The sequence below is a fragment of the Bombina bombina genome, chromosome 6 (genome assembly GCF_027579735.1).
Source record: "Bombina bombina isolate aBomBom1 chromosome 6, aBomBom1.pri, whole genome shotgun sequence".
In the NCBI taxonomy this organism is placed as follows: domain Eukaryota; kingdom Metazoa; phylum Chordata; class Amphibia; order Anura; family Bombinatoridae; genus Bombina; species Bombina bombina.
In genome coordinates, this window is record NC_069504.1 from 506,883,815 (window position 1) to 506,903,443 (window position 19,629).

The 19,629-nt window shown below is 41.5% G+C and overlaps 1 protein-coding gene across 2 annotated transcripts in view; it reads left to right on the forward strand.

Moving 5' to 3' along the window:
• SCAMP5 (secretory carrier membrane protein 5) overlaps positions 1–19,629 on the forward strand; it is a 113,215-nt gene that overhangs the window by 89,985 nt on the left and 3,601 nt on the right. The gene's annotated exons all lie outside the window — the stretch shown is intronic.

Sequence of the window (19,629 nt, forward strand, 5' to 3'; positions counted from 1 at the left end):
CAAACACGCATACACAGATATATCTATCAATGTACCTTGCAATATTCAAACCTTCCATAAAATTGAGGAAAATATCATAAATTACAGAAAAAATATTCCACCTCAGGTGGCAACATAAAAATACTTAATTGAATCAATATGTAACAACATAAAACCAAAATACATATATTGCAAAGAGTAATTAGCTCACTATGTCACAGTGAGCAAAAAGTTACAAGTAAGTCGTTATTTTAACCTAAATAGTATACAGGTAGCCCTCAGTTTACGCCGGGGTTAGGTTCCAGGAGGAATGGTTGTAAATCGAAACAGTTGTAAATTGAAACCCAGTTTCTAATGTAAGTCATTGGGAAGTGAGGGAGTTAGGTTCCAGGACCCTCTCAAAATTTTCATAAGTGACACCTAATACATTATGTTTAAAGCTTTGAATTGAAGACTTTAAATCCTAAACAGCATTATAAACCTAATATAGATTGTATCATCATCAAACTAAGTTTAATGAACAAAAACATTTGCTAACAGCACCTAATAAAATAATTACACAACAGACTGCATCATCATCAAACTAAGTTTAACGAACAAAAACGTTTTTTATTTGCATTTTTCTGCAATCAGTTCTCTGCATTGTTAGCATGTTAGATAATATTGGGTCTACACCTATTCTATGCATTTCAATCTGCAGTGATTAATAAGCAGTTAGGCACCTTCACCTCAAGCTGCTGGACAGGAAGATAATAGGGAAGTGGCTGTTAAATCTTGTTGCTCGATAGCTAATGTCTGCTCTGTGTACACAGATCAATTTCAGACCTGTTAAGTTGCATAACTTTACTGCAAAACAAGCGGATAGCTCTACCTACTGGCTATTTTAAAGGGACAGTAAACCTTAAAAATAATGTTATATACCTCTGCACATAGTGATCTGCTGAGCGGGTCTGTTTTTTTCAAACAGCTCATCGGGCCAGCTGTATATTCACAGCCCGGCCCGACCTCGCCATAGCACTAAGTGCAGCTTGCTCCTGCTCTGTCAGACAGCAGAAGCGAGCTGCACTTAGTGCTATGGCGCGGTCGGGCCGGGCTGTGACTATACAGCTGGCCTGATGCGCTGTTTGAAAAAAACAGACCCGTTCAGCAGATCACAGAGAGCGGGTCTGTAAAACAGCAGGTATTTTTTAAAATTCAAAGGGGAAATTTTGTTTTATAAAGATTGCGCTAATATAATGTTATATAATTCTGCACTATGTGCAGAATTATATAACATTATTTTTAATGTTTACTGACACTTTAATTAGTGCACATGACTGAAACAGCGCAAATTGAACTGGCGTAAACCGAGGGCCACCTGTATATTTCTGCAGAATAGTGCAAACTCAGTTTGTTTTTCCTAAATCAAGTACAAATACCTTTTTGTAAGATGTAGATGTACCTTATTGTAAGATCATACATCTGGTTTTACCCAGGTAATCCTAAGACCATCTACACAATTTTTTTTGCCTCTGTTCGGGGGGATGAAGGGAGGTGCCCCGCTGATCCTCAAAAAAGATAGCCAAGATGGGGAATTACAGCGCATCATATATATGTTTCCATCTTAATGGGAGGAGAGTCCACTGCTTCATTCATTACTTGTGGGAATTAAGAACCTGGCCACCAGGAGGAGGCAAAGACACCCCAGCCAAAGGCTTAAATAGCTCCCCCACTCCCCTCATCCCCCAGTCATTCTTTACCTTTCGACCAAACCAATCCTCAACGCTGCTCCAGGTCTGAAGCCGACACTCTCCTCCACAGATAGACACAGCGTGCTGCAATTGTTTGGGGCGTAAACTGAATGTTGTGACGTGGTGCACGCTTGACGGCTGAGCACGCCGTAGTACCTAAGTCCAAGAAAACCACGTTAAAGCAGCACTCTTTGGGAAAATTAAAAGTCAATCTTTATTTGTATCCTTAAAATAGCACATTCCAACAATGTTAAGGGTTATACACAAGCCATCCTTACGCGTTTCGTGCCTGCTGGCACTTAGTCATAGGATAATCTGAGCATACACTAATCCACCCCTTTATACAATTTACGCCCGAAAAAACAGCTGAGCGTTATTAGCAATGATTTAATCTTAAAGGGATGGAGCAGTGTTTCTCATTTACACGTTAAAAACAGTGAACGAAACCTTTGTCTCAATTACACCAGAAAGAACATCGATCATTTAAAGGTGTAAACATACATTTTAAACAGGCAATTGGATGAGTTTAAAAATTTATACAAAATCCAAAATACACCAATTTCAAACATGGAAATAAGCATTCTGTTTGTCAATGTTGCTAACCATATACACCTTAGAAAGGAAGAAATTACAAGATTATACAAATTCATGTAAATTCATTTTGTAGTGCACATGAATTAATATTTTGCTGAATTCTGAGGATATGTCATAAAATATTTCATATAATATACAAGACTTAATTTATCAACATATTCATGACAATCCACACAATACTGCAAAATAATTTTATATCCAAGAACAAGAAATGTTAAGTATGAAAAAAGATTGTTATTTAAAAAAAAAATTCTTTTTTATCATTTCATAACAAAGGGGAAATATAGGAAAAAATAGAAAAAAGAGAAAACCGCAAATAGAGGGTCAAAAGCAGACACATGAGTATGTGAAAGTATAAGTAAAAATAAATGTACACACAAATACATTTAAATATAAATATGAATAGGTTTAACTGTTTCATCCAATGAGCTATTCAAATTACGCTTCACAATATAGGAGCACAACATCCAAAGAGACCCCTTAAGTCTGGTTCCAAACAAGGGCATAAGTATATAAATGTACAGTATACACATACATATACAAATGCATACATATACAAATACATGTGCACATGCATACATACCCGCATACATACTCTCACCACCCAGCCTTTCATTCCCATGTACATATCCTTGATCAAATAGGTTATCCGTTTCATTAAATTCACCATTTAGTCCTAGATATCAACAAGAACCGATTAAAAAAGGGGGCGGAAAAAGGATGAATCTAGGGGGGATTGAAGAAATTCAATCCACATAATAACTCATATCCCATTCTTTATTAATGCCAAATGGCATTTTTGTTTTTAATATGAATATCCAGTAAAGTTCTTTCTTCTGCAAGATCTTATTTCTATTGCCACCTCTAGGTGGCAGTTTGGCTAAATCTATTTTCTCCAACATAGGTGTGTCCGGTCCACGGCGTCATCCTTACTTGTGGGATATTCTCTTCCCCAACAGGAAATGGCAAAGAGCCCAGCAAAGCTGGTCATATGATCCCTCCTAGGCTCCGCCTACCCCAGTCATTCTCTTTGAGAGTTTTTTGGTGTTTAAATGTAGTTTTTATTCTTCAATCAAGTGTTTGTTATTTTAAAATAGTGCTGGTATGTACTATTTACTCTGAAACAGAAAAGAGAAGAAGATTTCTGTTTGTGAGAGGAAGATGATTTTAGCAAACGTTACTAAAATCGATTGCTGTTTCCACACAGGACTGTTGAGATGAAGTAACTTCAGTTAGGGGAAGCAGTTGGCAGACTTTTCTGCCTGAGGTATGATGGCCACATTTCTAACACGACTTGGTAATGCTGGAAGGCTGTCATTTTCCCTATGGGGACCGGTAAGCCATTTTCTTAGATTAAGTATAAGAATAAAGGCTTTATAAGGGCTTAAAAAACTGGTAGACATTTTTCTGGGCTAAAACGATTACTTGCTAAGCATATTTGACAGATTATAGCGCTTTATAGTTATTATAATCTTGGGGATTGTTGTTAAAAAACGGCAGGCACTGTATGGACACCTTTTTCAGATGGGGGCCTTCTCTAGTCATAGGCAGAGCCTCATTTTCGCGCCACTAATGCGCAGTTGTTTTTGGAAGGCAAGGCATGCAGATGCATGTGTGAGGAGCTAAGATCCACTGAAAAAGCTTATAGAAGGCGTCATTTGGTATCGTATTCCCCACTGGGCTTGGTTGGGTCTCAGCAAAGCAGATTCCTGGGACTGTATAGGGGTTAAATGTAAAAACGGCTCCGGTTCCGTTATTTTAAGGGTTAAAGCTTTCAAATTTGGTGTGCAATACTTTTAAGGCTTTAAGACACTGTGGTGAAATTTTGAACAATTGCTTCATACTTTTTCGCATATTCAGTAATAAAGTGTGTTCTGTTTAAAATTTAAAGTGACAGTAACGGTTTTATTTTAAAACGTTTTTTGTGCTTTGTTGACAAATTTAAGCCTGTTTAACATGTCTGAACCATCAGATAAACGATGTTCTATATGTATGAAAGCCAATGTGTCTCCCCATTTAAATATATGTGTTAATTGTGACATGGTGTCCAAACAAAGTAGGGACAATGATGCCACAGATAATAATAGTGCCCAAGATGATTCTTCAGATGAGGGGAGTAAGCATGGTACTTCATCACCCCCTTCTGTGTCTACACCAGTTTTGCCCACACAAGAGGCCCCTAGTACATCTAGTGCGCCAATACTTATTACTATGCAACAATTAACGGCTGTTATGGATAATTCTATTGCAAATATTTTATCTAAAATGCCTACTTATCAAAGAAAGCGCGATTGCTCTGTTTTAAACACTGAAGAGCAAGAGGACGCTGATGATAACGCTTCTGACATACCCTCACACCAATCTGAAGGGGCCAGGAGGGAGGTTTTGTCTGATGGAGAAATTTCAGATTCAGGGAAAATTTCTCAACAAGCTCAACCTGATGTTGTAACATTTAAATTAGAACATCTCTGCGCACTGCTTAAGGAGGTATTATCTACTCTGGATGATTGTGACAATTTGGTCATTCCAGAGAAATTATGTAAGATGGACAAGTTCCTAGAGGTTCCGGTGCCCCCCGATGTTTTTCCTATACCCAAGCGGGTGGCGGATATAGTAAACAAGGAATGGGAAAGGCCCGGCATACCTTTTGTGCCTCCCCCTATATTTAAGAAATTATTTCCTATAGTCGACCCCAGAAAGGACTTATGGCAGACAGTCCCTAAGGTCGAGGGGGCGGTCTCTACTCTAAACAAACGCACTACTATTCCCATAGAAGATAGTTGTGCTTTTAAAGATCCTATGGATAAAAAATTAGAGGGTTTGCTTAAAAAAATGTTTGTTCAGCAAGGTTACCTTCTTCAACCAATTTCATGCATTGTTCCTGTCACTACGGCAGCGTGTTTCTGGTTCGAAGAACTAGAAAAGTCGCTCGATAAAGAATCTTCGTATGAGGAGGTTATGGACAGAGTTCATGCACTTAAATTGGCTAACTCTTTTATTCTAGATGCCGCTTTGCAATTAGCGAGATTAGCGGCGAAAAATTCAGGGTTTGCTATCGTGGCGCGCAGAGTGCTCTGGCTGAAGTCTTGGTCAGCGGATGTGTCTTCCAAGACAAAATTGCTTAACATCCCTTTCAAGGGCAAAACACTGTTTGGGCCTGATTTGAAAGAGATTATTTCAGACATCACCGGAGGAAAGGGCCACGCCCTTCCTCAGGATAGGTCTTTTAAGGCTAGAAATAAGCCTAATTTTCGTCCCTTTCGCAGAAACGGACCAGCCTCTACTTCTACATCCTCTAAGCAAGAGGGTAATTCTTCTCAACCCAAACCAGCCTGGAGACCGATGCAAGGCTGGAACAAGGGTAAGCAGGCCAAGAAGCCTGCCACTGCTACCAAAACAGCATGAAGGGATGGCCCCCGATCCGGGACCGGATCTGGTGTGGGGCAGACTTTCTCTCTTTGCTCAGGCCTGGGCAAGAGATGTTCAGGATCCTTGGGCACTAGAAATAGTTTCTCAAGGTTATCTCCTGGAATTCAAGGAACTACCCCCAAGGGGAAGGTTCCACAGGTCTCAATTATCTTCAAACCAAATAAAAAGACAGGCATTCTTACATTGTGTAGAAGACCTGTTAAGGATGGGAGTAATTCATCCAGTTCCAATAAGAGAACAAGGGATGGGGTTTTACTCCAACCTGTTCATAGTTCCCAAAAAAGAGGGAACGTTCAGACCAATTCTAGATCTCAAGATCCTAAACAAATTTCTCAGGGTTCCATCGTTCAAAATGGAAACCATTCGAACGATCCTTCCTACCATCCAGGAAGGTCAATTCATGACCACGGTGGATTTAAAGGATGCGTACCTCCATATTCCTATCCACAAGGAACATCATCAGTTCCTAAGGTTCGCTTTTCTGGACAAGCATTACCAGTTTGTGGCACTTCCATTCGGATTAGCCACTGCTCCGAGAATTTTCACAAAGGTACTAGGGTCCCTTCTAGCGGTTCTAAGACCAAGGGGCATTGCAGTAGTACCGTACTTGGACGACATCCTGATTCAAGCGTCTCTGTCAAAAGCATCTCAGATCTCACGGATGGAAAGTAAACATAGAAAAAAGTTCTCTTTCCCCGTCAACAAGAGCTCCCTTCTTGGGAACAATAATAGACTCCTTAGAAATGAGAATTTTTCTGACAGAGGTCAGAAAATCAAAACTTCTAAGATCTTGTCAAGTTCTTCATTCTGTTCTTCGTCCTTCCATAGCGCAGTGCATGGAAGTAATAGGATTGATGGTTGCAGCAATGGACATAGTTCCTTTTGCACGAATTCATCTAAGACCATTACAACTGTGCATGCTCAGACAGTGGAATGGGGATTATACAGACTTGTCTCCGACGATTCAAGTAGATCAAAGGACCAGAGATTCACTCCGTTGGTGGCTAATCCTGGACAATCTGTCACAGGGAATGAGCTTCCGCAGACCAGAGTGGGTCATTGTCACGACCGACGCCAGTCTGGTGGGCTGGGGCGCGGTCAGGGAACCCCTGAAAGCTCAGGGTCTATGGTCTCGGGAAGAATCTCTTCTCCCGATAAACATTCTGGAACTGAGAGCGATATTCAATGCTCTCAAAGCTTGGCCTCATCTAGCAAAGGCCAAATTCATAAGGTTTCAATCAGACAACATGACGACAGTTGCTTATATCAACCATCAGGGGGGAACAAGGAGTTCCCTGGCGATGGAGGAAGTGACCAAGATAATTCAATGGGCGGAGGATTACTCCTGCCACTTGTCTGCAATCCACATCCCAGGAGTGGAAAATTGGGAAGCGGATTTTCTGAGTCGTCAGACATTCCATCCGGGGGAGTGGGAACTCCACCCGGAAATCTTTGCCCAAATAACTAAATTATGGGGCATTCCAGACATGGATCTGATGGCGTCTCGTCAGAACTTCAAGGTTCCTTGTTACGGGTCCAGATCCAGGGATCCCAAGGCGACTCTAGTAGATGCACTAGTAGCACCTTGGACCTTCAACCTAGCTTATGTTTTCCCACCGTTTCCTCTCATTCCCCGGCTGGTAGCCAGGATCAACCAGGAGAGGGCTTCGGTGATCTTGATAGCTCCTGCGTGGCCACGCAGGACTTGGTATGCAGACCTGGTGAATATGTCATCGGCTCCACCATGGAAGCTACCTTTGAGACAGGACCTTCTTGTTCAAGGTCCATTCGAACGTCCGAATCTGGTTTCTCTCCAACTGACTGCTTGGAGATTGAACGCTTGATTTTATCAAAGCGTGGGTTTTCAGATTCTGTAATAGATACTCTTATTCAGGCTAGAAAGCCTGTAACTAGAAAAATTTACCATAAGATATGGAAAAAATATATCTATTGGTGTGAATCTAAAGGATTCCCATGGAACAAGATAAAAATTCCTAGGATTTTATCCTTTCTACAAGAGGGTTTGGAGAAGGGATTATCTGCAAGTTCTCTGAAGGGACAGATTTCTGCGTTATCTGTTTTACTTCACAAAAGGCTGGCAGCTGTGCCAGACGTTCAGGCGTTTGTTCAGGCTCTGGTTAGAATCAAGCCTGTTTACAGACCTTTGACTCCTCCCTGGAGTCTCAATCTAGTTCTTTCAGTTCTTCAAGGGGTTCCGTTTGAACCCTTACATTCCGTAGATATTAAGTTATTATCTTGGAAAGTTTTGTTTTTGGTAGCAATTTCTTCTGCTAGAAGAGTTTCAGAGTTATCTGCTCTGCAGTGTTCTCCGCCCTATCTGGTGTTCCATGCAGATAAGGTGGTTTTGCGTACTAAGCCTGGTTTTCTTCCGAAAGTTGTTTCCAACAAGAATATTAACCAGGAGATAGTTGTACCTTCTTTGTGCCCGAATCCAGTTTCAAAGAAGGAACGTTTGTTACACAATTTGGACGTAGTCCGTGCTCTAAAATTCTATTTAGAGGCCACTAAAGATTTCAGACAAACTTCTTCTTTGTTTGTTGTTTATTCTGGTAAAAGGAGAGGTCAAAAAGCAACTTCTACTTCTCTTTCTTTTTGGCTTAAAAGCATTATCCGTTTGGCTTATGAGACTGCCGGACGGCAGCCTCCTGAAAGAATCACAGCTCACTCCACTAGGGCTGTGGCTTCCACATGGGCCTTCAAGAACGAGGCTTCTGTTGACCAGATATGTAAGGCAGCGACTTGGTCTTCAATGCACACTTTTGCCAAATTTTACAAATTTGATACTTTTGCTTCTTCAGAGGCTATTTTTGGGAGAAAGGTTTTGCAAGCCGTGGTGCCTTCCATTTAGGTGACCTGATTTGCTCCCTCCCTTCATCCGTGTCCTAAAGCTTTGGTATTGGTTCCCACAAGTAAGGATGACGCCGTGGACCGGACACACCTATGTTGGAGAAAACAGAATTTATGCTTACCGGATAAATTACTTTCTCCAACGGTGTGTCCGGTCCACGGCCCGCCCTGGTTTTTTTAATCAGGTCTGATGAATTATTTTCTCTAACTACAGTCACCACGGTATCATATGGTTTCTCCTATGCATATTTCCTCCTGTACGTCGGACGAATGACTGGGGTAGGCGGAGCCTAGGAGGGATCATATGACCAGCTTTGCTGGGCTCTTTGCCATTTCCTGTTGGGGAAGAGAATATCCCACAAGTAAGGATGACGCCGTGGACCGGACACACCGTTGGAGAAAGTAATTTATCAGGTAAGCATAAATTCTGTTATTTTCACTCCTATTGCAGATTTATTTAAAAAGTGAAAACAATTAAAGTGCCTTGCCACTCCAGAGTCCTTATTATAGTTCTTAATGTCCCTCTTGTGCTCTCCTATTCTCGTCCTCAGGCTGCGAGTCGTTTGACCAACGTACTGTTCATGGCAAATTGTGCACTCCAAGAGATACACCACGTACTCTGTGCTACAATTTCCATAATGGTTAATCTTATATTCTTTTCCTGTTGTAGTACTTCTGAAAGATTCACCCTTCGAGATGTACTCACGTGTACCACAGTTGCTAACTCCACACTTAAAAGTGCCTTTTTTTCTTTAGCCAATCAGTTCCAGTACACGTACCTTTCCGAGAGACCAGGCTTGGAGACAACTTATTTGCCAAAGTTGGTGGTTTTTTTGAGACAAACCTAATGTTTTCTATCACAGGTGATAGAGTGTCATCACTTTTTAAAACATCTAGGTTCCTTTTGATGATATCACAGATTTGTCTGAACTGAATTGAATATTCAGTGGAGAAAACAACAGGTTGTTTAACCCCCCCAACATTCCAATTCCTTTCCTTCTTCTTTTTGACTTTAGGGTCCATCTTTTTAATCTCCTGGAAATCCTGCAACATTCTAGATTCATCATAGCCCCTATGTTTAAGTCTGTTAATCAGTTTCCCATCTTGTGTTTCAAAACATATTTCAGAGTTAGTGTTTCTTTTTAATCTTAGCAATTGGCTTCTCGGAATTGACCTGATCAGATGCATCGGGTGACAAGAAATCGTGTGCAGAATTGTATTGCCCGCAGTAGATTTCCTAAAAGTGTCAGTTACAATTAAACCCTGTGTAGCTGAGCCTGTCAATTCCAAGTCCAGAAAATTGATCTTATCATTCCTTAGCTCTCCTGTGAATTTCAACCCCAATTCATTATTGTTGACATATTCCAGAAAAGATTCAAATTCAAAGGGATCTTCTACAATAAAAATCAGATCATCTATAAACCTGTTATATTGTATAATGTTGAAGCAAAAGGGATTTGTTTCTCCATAAATGTGTCTGAGCTCCCACCACCCAACATATAAATTTGCAAATGAGGGGGCAAACTTGGCCCCCATCGCTGTACCACAAACCTGCAAATAATGTGTTATCAAACATGGAAAAATGATGCTGTAATAGGAACTCAACCACATCACAGAGAAACAATTTTAACTCCACAGAAAAATTGGTGTCTCTGTCTAAAAAGAATTTTATAGCTGTTATACCTAAAGCATGGGGTATGCTTGAATAAAGTGCTGTTGCATCAATAACAACCCAGCTGTACCCATTTTTCCACTTAACATTGTTCAAGATAGACAACAGGTGCCCCGAAACCCTGAGATAACTGCTCAGATTTTTTACCAAAGGTTGTAATATGCTATCTATCCATTCAGAGAGTGGCTCAAAAAGTGAGCCAATCCCCGAAATGATAGGCCTCCCCGGTGGTTTTTTGGGGTCCTTGTGTATTTTGGGTAAAAAATGGAAAATGGGTACAACTGGGTGCTCAGGAATAAGGTTATCAACCTCGTCCTCAGTCAAAATCTGCAAGGCCACCGCTTGCTGAAGCAATCTCCTCATCTTGTGATCAAATTCATGAATGGGATTATGCATTAAACTCCTATACGTGGCAGTATCTTGTAGTTGTCTTGCTGCCTCCTTAAAATATTCATCCTTTTTCATAACAACAACATTGCCACCCTTGTCCGAAGACCTGATGACAATGTCGTTGTTATCCTGTAATTCATTCAGTGCTTTTCTCTCTTTAATAGAAAGATTATGATTAAAACCTTTGGTCTTATTCACTTCTCCCAATTCTATAATTTCCTGTTCTACTCTTTTATGAAACACATTCAAACAAGAACCTCTAAAACTAGTAGGGTAAAAATCTGACTTTTTTCTTGCGGGTTTGGGACATTTCTCATCACTTAAAAAGCAATCTTTATCATCCAAATCTCTAAGTTGTTCCAAAGTACAACTATCCTTGAAGTCAAAATAACCAATCATTTCATCATATTCCACAGGAAGCAATGGTTCCCTCACATCATCATCCACACTCTTATTAAGATGAAAAAACCTTTTTAATGCCAATTTTCTGACTAATTTATTTATATCAATTAGTGTTTTAAAAGGTGAAAAAACATTTGTGGGTGCAAACCTAAGTCCTTTGGATAGAACACTCAGATGGTCCTTATTAAGCTCAAAGTCCGACAAATTAATAACAGTCAAACCTAATCCTTCTTCTATGCCCTCTTTGATTTTCTTTGTTTTTCTTCTCCCTGCTCTACGGGTTTTTTTCCTCCTAAAGGGATGAAGGTGTTCTTATTCTTCGCTTGTGCTGCCAGTTGTTCTTCCTCCGAATCACTATCAGACGAATCCTGTAAGGAAAAAGAAGGAAGAGAAGAGAGAGAGACAGAAGATACACTTCCAGTATCTGGATCTGATGTGTCGCCCTCTGTTGAAGAAAAGCCCACATGCTTCGTAGTTTTACTTTTTAAGATAGATTTAGGAGCTGCTTTGCTTGTTTTCTCTTTTTTATTACTTTTTTCTTTGTCAGATTCATCTCCATTCTTCTTATTATTATGAAATCGCCTTGGCTTCCTGATGAACCTTGACCAATCATACACCTTGTTGTTCAGGTAATCCTCCAAGTCCCTGTTGAATTTCTGGCTCTTCTGAGCTGCAAGTTCATTATCAGATTTCTTAATTCTTAATTTCATACCAATCTTTGAACCATGATAGTTCTCATCTGTTTTGAACATTTTCAAATCTGATTTTGTGCTCATGATTTTTTCCTTCAGAGCATCTCTTTTATTAGACTTGCTTCTAGCCAGAATATTCAACAGCGTTAATGAGCAAGTTGTTAAAGCATTCTTCCATTCCTGCTCTAACTCCTCATCCTCCAAATCATACGATGGAAATTTCTTTATACGTAACCCTCTAGGTATTCTTTCAACATCAATGTAATGCTCAAAGGTCACTTGATCCCACATTAAACGTAGATCAGTCAAAAGAAGTTTCTCCATCTGATTAAATAAGCTTTTCATATCTCTGGGAGCACATTTCCTGTTGTTGAAAACACCTTGTCAAAGTAACTCTTCCTATTTTCAATATTAAATATCGATTTCTTAAGACTTATGTTTTCACCCTCCATCTTGAATGTGCTTTATCAGATTATTCCCAATTAACGTCTAATAATTTAATATTCTTCACCCCAAACAATGTAGAACCATACAGCAAGTGAGTTTTGAAGGTTACAATTCCCAAGAAGAAGTATACGAGTTATTCTTTGCCTTTCGTCACAGGAGGTTGGCAGAGAAGTGTCGGAAGATTGGAGTAGTCTCTTATGGAGGGTAGTACTCTTCGAAATGGGACTGGAGTTTTAAGTAGTCTTGTCAGCCTCTCAGTAAGAGCATGGGTGAAAGTTTGAGTCCGGAGATGCAGGGAGAGTCTTTGTGTGAAACCATCCCGACTCATGATTAACAGCTCCTTAAGCAATCTGCATTGACGAGTTTCACTGTCTGCTTTTATACCCTCAAGTCCATGTCAGGAGCGATGCTAATAGCCTGTCGCACTTGAAGGGCCGTGTTTCTGTTCCGTGGCATAGATTCTGGTAAGATTGTTTCATTTATACACATATGATAACGCAAGAAGAAGACAGGGTCACAGTGTGTCTCCTTTTTTTGTATAGAATCAAGGGTTAATATCCCTGGAAAGGCCAAGAGAGGGTTCTCGGAGAGAGTGATTGATACTCTCATTCAGGCCAGGAAACTGGTCACTCGTCGCATCTATCATAAGATGTGGAGGACCTATTTATCCTGGTTTGAGGAACGTGGATATCCCTGGCACAAGATTAGGGTATCCAGGATTCTTTTCTTCAAGATGGTCTGGATAAGGGCCTTGCCGCAGGGACAGATTTCGGTTTTATCGGTTCTGTTGCACAAGAAGCTAGCGGAGCTTCCTGATATTCAGTCCTTTGTTCAGGCTTTGTCCAGAATCAGACCGGTATTTAGACCTTCTGCTCCTCCTTGGAGCTTGAACTTGGTTCTTAAGGTTTTGCAGAGGACTCAGTTTGAGCCTGCGCATGCGCTTGACATTAAGAATCTTTCCTGGAAGTTTCTGTTTCTTCTGGCTATTGCATCTGCTCGCAGAGTCTTTGAGTTAGCGGCCTTGCAATATGAGCCCCCTTACCTGGTTTTTCACGCTGATAAGACTCTGCTTCGCACTGGGTTGGGATTTCTTCCCAAGGTGGTGTCGGATCGTAATATCAATCATGAGATTTCCTTTTTTGTGTCCTAACCCTTCTTCGCCTAAGGAAAGGTTACTTCATAATCTGGACGTGGTTCATGCCTTGAAGTTTTACTTTCAGGCCACAAAGGATTTCAGACAGACTTTGTACTTTTTTGTGGTGTATTCAGGGAAGCGTAGGGGGCAGAGGGCCTCTTCCACTGCACTGTCTTTTTGGTTGAGGAGCATTATCCGTTTGGCCTATGAGACAGTGGGACATAAGCCTCCTCAAAAGATTACGGCTCACTCTACTAGGGCTGTGGCCTCTTCCTGAGCCTTTAAGAACGAGGCTGCTGTGGAGTAGATTTGTAAGGCGGCTTCTTGGTCTTCCTTACATACTTCTACAAAAAAATTACAAATCTGATGTTTTTGCTTCTGCGGAAGCTGTTTTTGGGAGAAAGGTTCTGCAGGCTGTGGTGCCCTTAGTATAGGGTCCGCCTCCTTTTACCCTCCAGTTTTTTGTTCATTCAGTGTCCTCTAGAGCTTGGGTATTTGTTCACACAAATAATGATTGAAGCAGTGGACTCTCCTCCCATTAAGATGGAAAACATAAATTATGCTTACCTGATAATTTAATTTCCATCTGTGGGAGGAGAGTCCACTGCTCCTGTCCATTTGCTTTGATGGGCGGACCTAAATTTATTATTCTTCTGGCACCATTTAGACCCTGATATTTATCCTACTGTTTCTTGTTCCCTTGGCAGAATGACTGGGGGATGAGGGGAGTGGGGGAGGTATTTAAGCCTTTGGCTGGGGTGTCTTTGCCTCCTCCTGGTGGCCAGATTCTTAATTCCCACAAGCAATGTATGAAGCAGTGGAGTCTCCTCCCACAGATGGAAATGAAATTATCAGGTAAACATAATTTGTTTTATGCGGTGATTTGCAAGAACTATTGTCTTCAAAGGACAAATATATTGCTGTGATTAGCTTTATCCAGAAGTGTTTGGGTAATCCTAGGATTACCCTTGGATTACCTGGGTAAAACCCAATGTATCATCTTACATTGGGCTTAACCCACAGCCGCTGGGTAATGTCAGTTTCTCCTGTTAAGTGTGGTCAGTCCACGGGTCATCATTACTTCTGGGATATTATCTCCTCCCCTACAGGAAGTGCAAGAGGATTCACCCAGCAGAGCTGCTATATAGCTCCTCCCCTCTACGTCACCCCCAGTCATTCTCTTGCACCCAACGAATAGATAGGATGTGTGAGAGGACTGTGGTGATTTAATTAGTTTATTACCTTCAATCAAAAGTTTTGTTATTTTATAATAGCACCGGAGTGTGTTATTCATTCTCTGGTAGAATTTGAAGAAGAATCTTTTTTTCTATGATTTTAGCCGGAGTAGTTAAGATCATATTGCTGTTTCTCGGCCATCTGAGGAGAGGTAAACTTCAGATCAGGGGACAGCGGGCAGATTAATCTGCAAAGAGGTATGTAGCAGCTTTGTTATTTTCTGACATGGAATTGATGAGAAAATCCTGCCATACCGTTATAATGTAAACTCGGCCTTAAATGCAGTAGATGTAGCTGGTATCAGGCTGTCAAGTATGTATATTTTACACTTCAGTATTCTGGGGAATGGTACTTCACTGGATTTATACTGTATGCATAGATTTAACCTATTTTGCAGGGACTTGCAATAGGTTTTTTATAACAATTAATTTATTTAGGTTAAACGTTTTTTTTGCTGGCATGTAAAAACGTTTATTTCTCTGAGGTACTGGGTGAAAAAATATTTTGGGCACTATTTTTTCCACTTGGCAATAGTTTGGTTTAATTTAAAGCAGTTCACTGATCTCTCTCACTGTTATGTGTGAGGGGGAGGGGCCATTTTTGGCGCTTTTACTACGCATCAAAAAACTCAGTCAGAGGTTCATTTTCTTCCTGCATGATCCGGTTCAGCTCTACAGAACTCAGGGATCTTCAAAGTCTTTTTTGAGGGAGGTAATCATCACAGCAGAGCTGTGAAGAGTGTAGTTGACTGTGATAAAAAACGTTTATTTGTGTAATTTTTTTTTTGCTGCCAGGGTTAGTTAGCCTTTGCTAATGGGAACAATCCTTTGCTAAAATTGTATATTTCTTACAAAGTTTTGATGCTATAACTTAATTATTTCCAACTGTCATAATTTTTTCTGTGCTTCTTATAGGCACAGTTCGTTTTCATATTATTGTAAATTACTTGAAAAAGCATTTCCAAGTTGCTAGTTAATTGCTAGTGTGTTAAACATGTCTGATTCAGAGGAAGATACATGTACTATATGTGCTAATGCCAAAGTGGAGCCCAATAGAAATTTATGTACTAACTGTATTGATGCTACTTTAAATAAAAGTCAATCTGTACAAATTGAACATATTTCACCAGACAACGAGGGTAGAGTTATGCCGACTAACTCGCCTCACGTGTCAGTACCTGCATCTCCCGCTCGGGAGGTGCGTGATATTGTAGCGCCGAGTACATCTGGGAGGCCATTTTAAATCACATTACAGGATATGGCTACTGTTATGACTGAAGTTTTGGCTAAATTACCAGAACTTAGAGGCAAGCGTGATCACTCTGGGGTGAGAACAGAGTGCGCTGATAATATTAGGGCCATGTCAGACACTGCGTCACAGGCGGCAGAACATGAGGACGGAGAACTTCATTCTGTGGGTGACGGTTCTGATCCAAACAGATTGGATTCAGATATTTCAAATTTTAAATTTAAGCTGGAAAACCTCCGTGTATTACTAGGGGAGGTGTTAGCGGCTCTGAATGATTGTAACACAGTTGCAATACCAGAGAAAATGTGTAGGTTGGATAAATATTTTGCGGTACCGGCGAGTACTGATGTTTTTCCTATACCTAAGAGACTTACTGAAATTGTTACTAAGGAGTGGGATAGGCCCGGTGTGCCGTTCTCACCTCCTCCGATATTTAGAAAAATGTTTCCAATAGACGCCACCACACGGGACTTATGGCAAACGGTCCCTAAGGTGGAGGGAGCAGTTTCTACTTTAGCTAAGCGTACCACTATCCCGGTGGAGGATAGCTGTGCCTTTTCAGATCCAATGGATAAAAAGTTAGAGGGTTACCTTAAGAAGATGTTTGTTCAACAAGGTTTTATATTGCAACCTCTTGCATGTATTGCGCCTGTCACGGCTGCAGCAGCATTTTGGTTTGAGTCTCTGGAAGAGACACTTGAATCATCTACACTAGATGAGATTACACTCAAACTTAGAACCCTTAAGTTGGCTAACTCATTTATTTCAGATGCCGTAGTACATTTAACTAAACTTACGGCTAAGAATTCCGGATTTGCCATTCAGGCACGCAGAGCGCTGTGGCTAAAATCCTGGTCAGCTGATGTTACTTCTAAATCTAAATTGCTTAATATACCTTTCAAAGGGCAGACCTTATTCGGGCCCGGTTTGAAGGAGATTATCGCTGACATTACAGGAGGTAAAGGTCACGCCCTGCCTCAGGACAAAGCCAAACCTAGGGCTAGACAGTCTAATTTTCGTTCCTTTCGTAATTTTAAAACAGGAACAGCATCAACTTCCTCTGCCCCAAAACAGGAAGGAGCTGTTGCTCGCTACAGACAAGGCTGGAAGCCTAACCAGTCCTGGAACAAGGGCAAGCAGGCCAGGAAACCTGCTGCTGCCCCTAAGACAGCATGAATCGAGGGCCCCCGATCCGGGACCGGATCTAGTAGGGGGCAGACTTTCTCTCTTCGCCCAGGCTTGGGCAAGAGATGTTCAGGATCCCTGGGCGTTAGAGATCATATCTCAGGGATACCTCCTGGACTTCAAATCCTCTCCCCCAAGAGGGAGATTTCATCTGTCAAGGTTGTCAACAAACCAAATAAAGAAAGAAGCGTTCCTACGCTGCGTACAAGATCTTTTATTAATGGGAGTGATCCATCCAGTTCCGCGGTCGGAACAAGGACAAGGGTTTTACTCAAATCTGTTTGTAGTTCCCAAAAAAGAGGGAACTTTCAGGCCAATCTTGGATTTAAAGATCCTAAACAAATTCCTAAGAGTTCCATCGTTCAAAATGGAAACGATTCGAACAATTTTGCCCATGATCCAAGAGGGTCAGTACATGACCACAGTGGATTTAAAGGATGCTTACCTTCACATACCGATTCACAGAAATCATTACCGGTATCTAAGGTTTGCCTTTCTAGACAAGCATTACCAGTTTGTAGCTCTTCCATTCGGATTGGCTACAGCTCCAAGAATCTTCACAAAGGTTCTGGGTACTCTTCTGGCGGTACTAAGACCGCGAGGAATTTCAGTAGCTCCGTACCTAGACGACATTCTGATACAAGCTTCAAGCTTTCAAACTGCCAAGTCTCATACAGAGTTAGTACTGGCATTTCTAAGGTCGCATGGATGGAAGGTGAACGAAAAGAAGAGTTCTCTCTTTCCACTCACAAGAGTTCCCTTCTTGGGGACTCTGATAGATTCTGTAGAAATGAAAATTTACCTGACAGAAGACAGGTTAACAAAGCTTCAAAATGCATGCCGGGTCCTTCATTCCATTCAACACTCGTCAGTAGCTCAATGCATGGAGGTGATCGGCTTAATGGTAGCGGCAATGGACGTAGTACCGTTTGCACGCCTACATCTCAGACCGCTGCAATTGTGCATGCTAAGTCAGTGGAATGGGGATTACTCAGATTTGTCCCCCACTCTGAATCTGAATCAAGAGACCAGAAATTCTCTTCTATGGTGGCTTTATCGGCCACACCTGTCCAGGGGGATGCCATTCAGCAGACCAGACTGGACAATTGTAACAACAGACGCCAGCCTACTAGGTTGGGGCGCTGTCTGGAATTCTCTGAAGGCTCAGGGACTATGGAATCAGGAGGAGAGTCTCCTTCCAATAAACATTCTGGAATTGAGAGCAGTTCTCAATGCCCTTCTGGCTTGGCCCCAGTTAACAACTCGGGGGTTCATCAGGTTTCAGTCGGACAACATCACGACTGTAGCTTACATCAACCATCAGGGAGGGACAAGAAGCTCCCTAGCAATGATGGAAGTATCAAAGATAATTCGCTGGGCAGAGTCTCACTCTTGCCACCTGTCTGCAATCCACATCCCGGGAGTGGAGAACTGGGAGGCGGATTTCTTAAGTCGTCAGACTTTTCATCCGGGGGAGTGGGAACTTCATCCGGAGGTCTTTGCCCAGATACTTCGACGTTGGGGCAAACCAGAGATAGATCTCATGGCGTCTCGTCAGAACGCCAAGCTTTCTCGCTACGGGTCCAGATCCAGGGATCCGGGAGCGGTTCTGATAGATGCTTTGACAGCACCTTGGACCTTCAGGATGGCTTATGCGTTTCCATCCTTCCCGATGCTTCCTCGATTGATTGCCAGAATCAAACAGGAGAGAGCATCAGTGATTCTAATAGCACCTGCATGGCCACGCAGGACTTGGTATGCAGATCTAGTGGACATGTCATCCTGTCCGCCTTGGTCTCTACCTCTGAAACAGGACCTTCTGATCCAGGGTCCATTCAAACATCAAGCTTGGAAATTGAACGCTTGATTTTATCAAAACGTGGTTTTTCTGAGCCAGTTATTGATACCTTAATACAGGCTAGGAAGCCTGTTACCAGAAGGATTTACCATAAAATATGGCGTAAATACTTATATTGGTGCGAATCCAAGAGTTACTCATGGAGTAGGGTTAGGATTCCAAGGATATTGTCTTTTCTACAAGAAGGTTTAGAAAAGGGGTTATCCGCTAGTTCTTTAAAGGGACAGATTTCAGCTCTGTCCATTCTTTTACACAAACGTCTGTCAGAAGTTCCGGACGTTCAAGCTTTTTGTCAGGCTTTAGCTAGGATCAAGCCTGTGTTTAAAACTGTTGCTCCGCCATGGAGTTTGAACTTAGTTCTTAATGTTTTGCAGGGTGTTCCGTTTGAACCCCTTCATTCCATTGATATCAAGTTGTTATCTTGGAAAGTTCTGTTTTTAATGGCTATTTCCTCGGCTCGAAGAGTTCTGAGTTATCTGCCTTACATTGTGATTCTCCTTATCTGATTTTTCATTCAGACAAGGTAGTTCTGCGTACTAAACCTGGGTTCCTACCTAAGGTGGTCACTAACAGGAATATCAATCAAGAGATTGTTGTTCCATCCTTGTGTCCTAATCCTTCCTCGAAGAAGGAACGTCTGCTACACAATCTAGATGTAGTCCGTGCCCTGAAATTTTATCTACAGGCAACTAAGGATTTTCGTCAAACGTCTTCCCTGTTTGTCGTTTATTCTGGTCAGAGGAGAGGTCAAAAAGCTTCGGCTA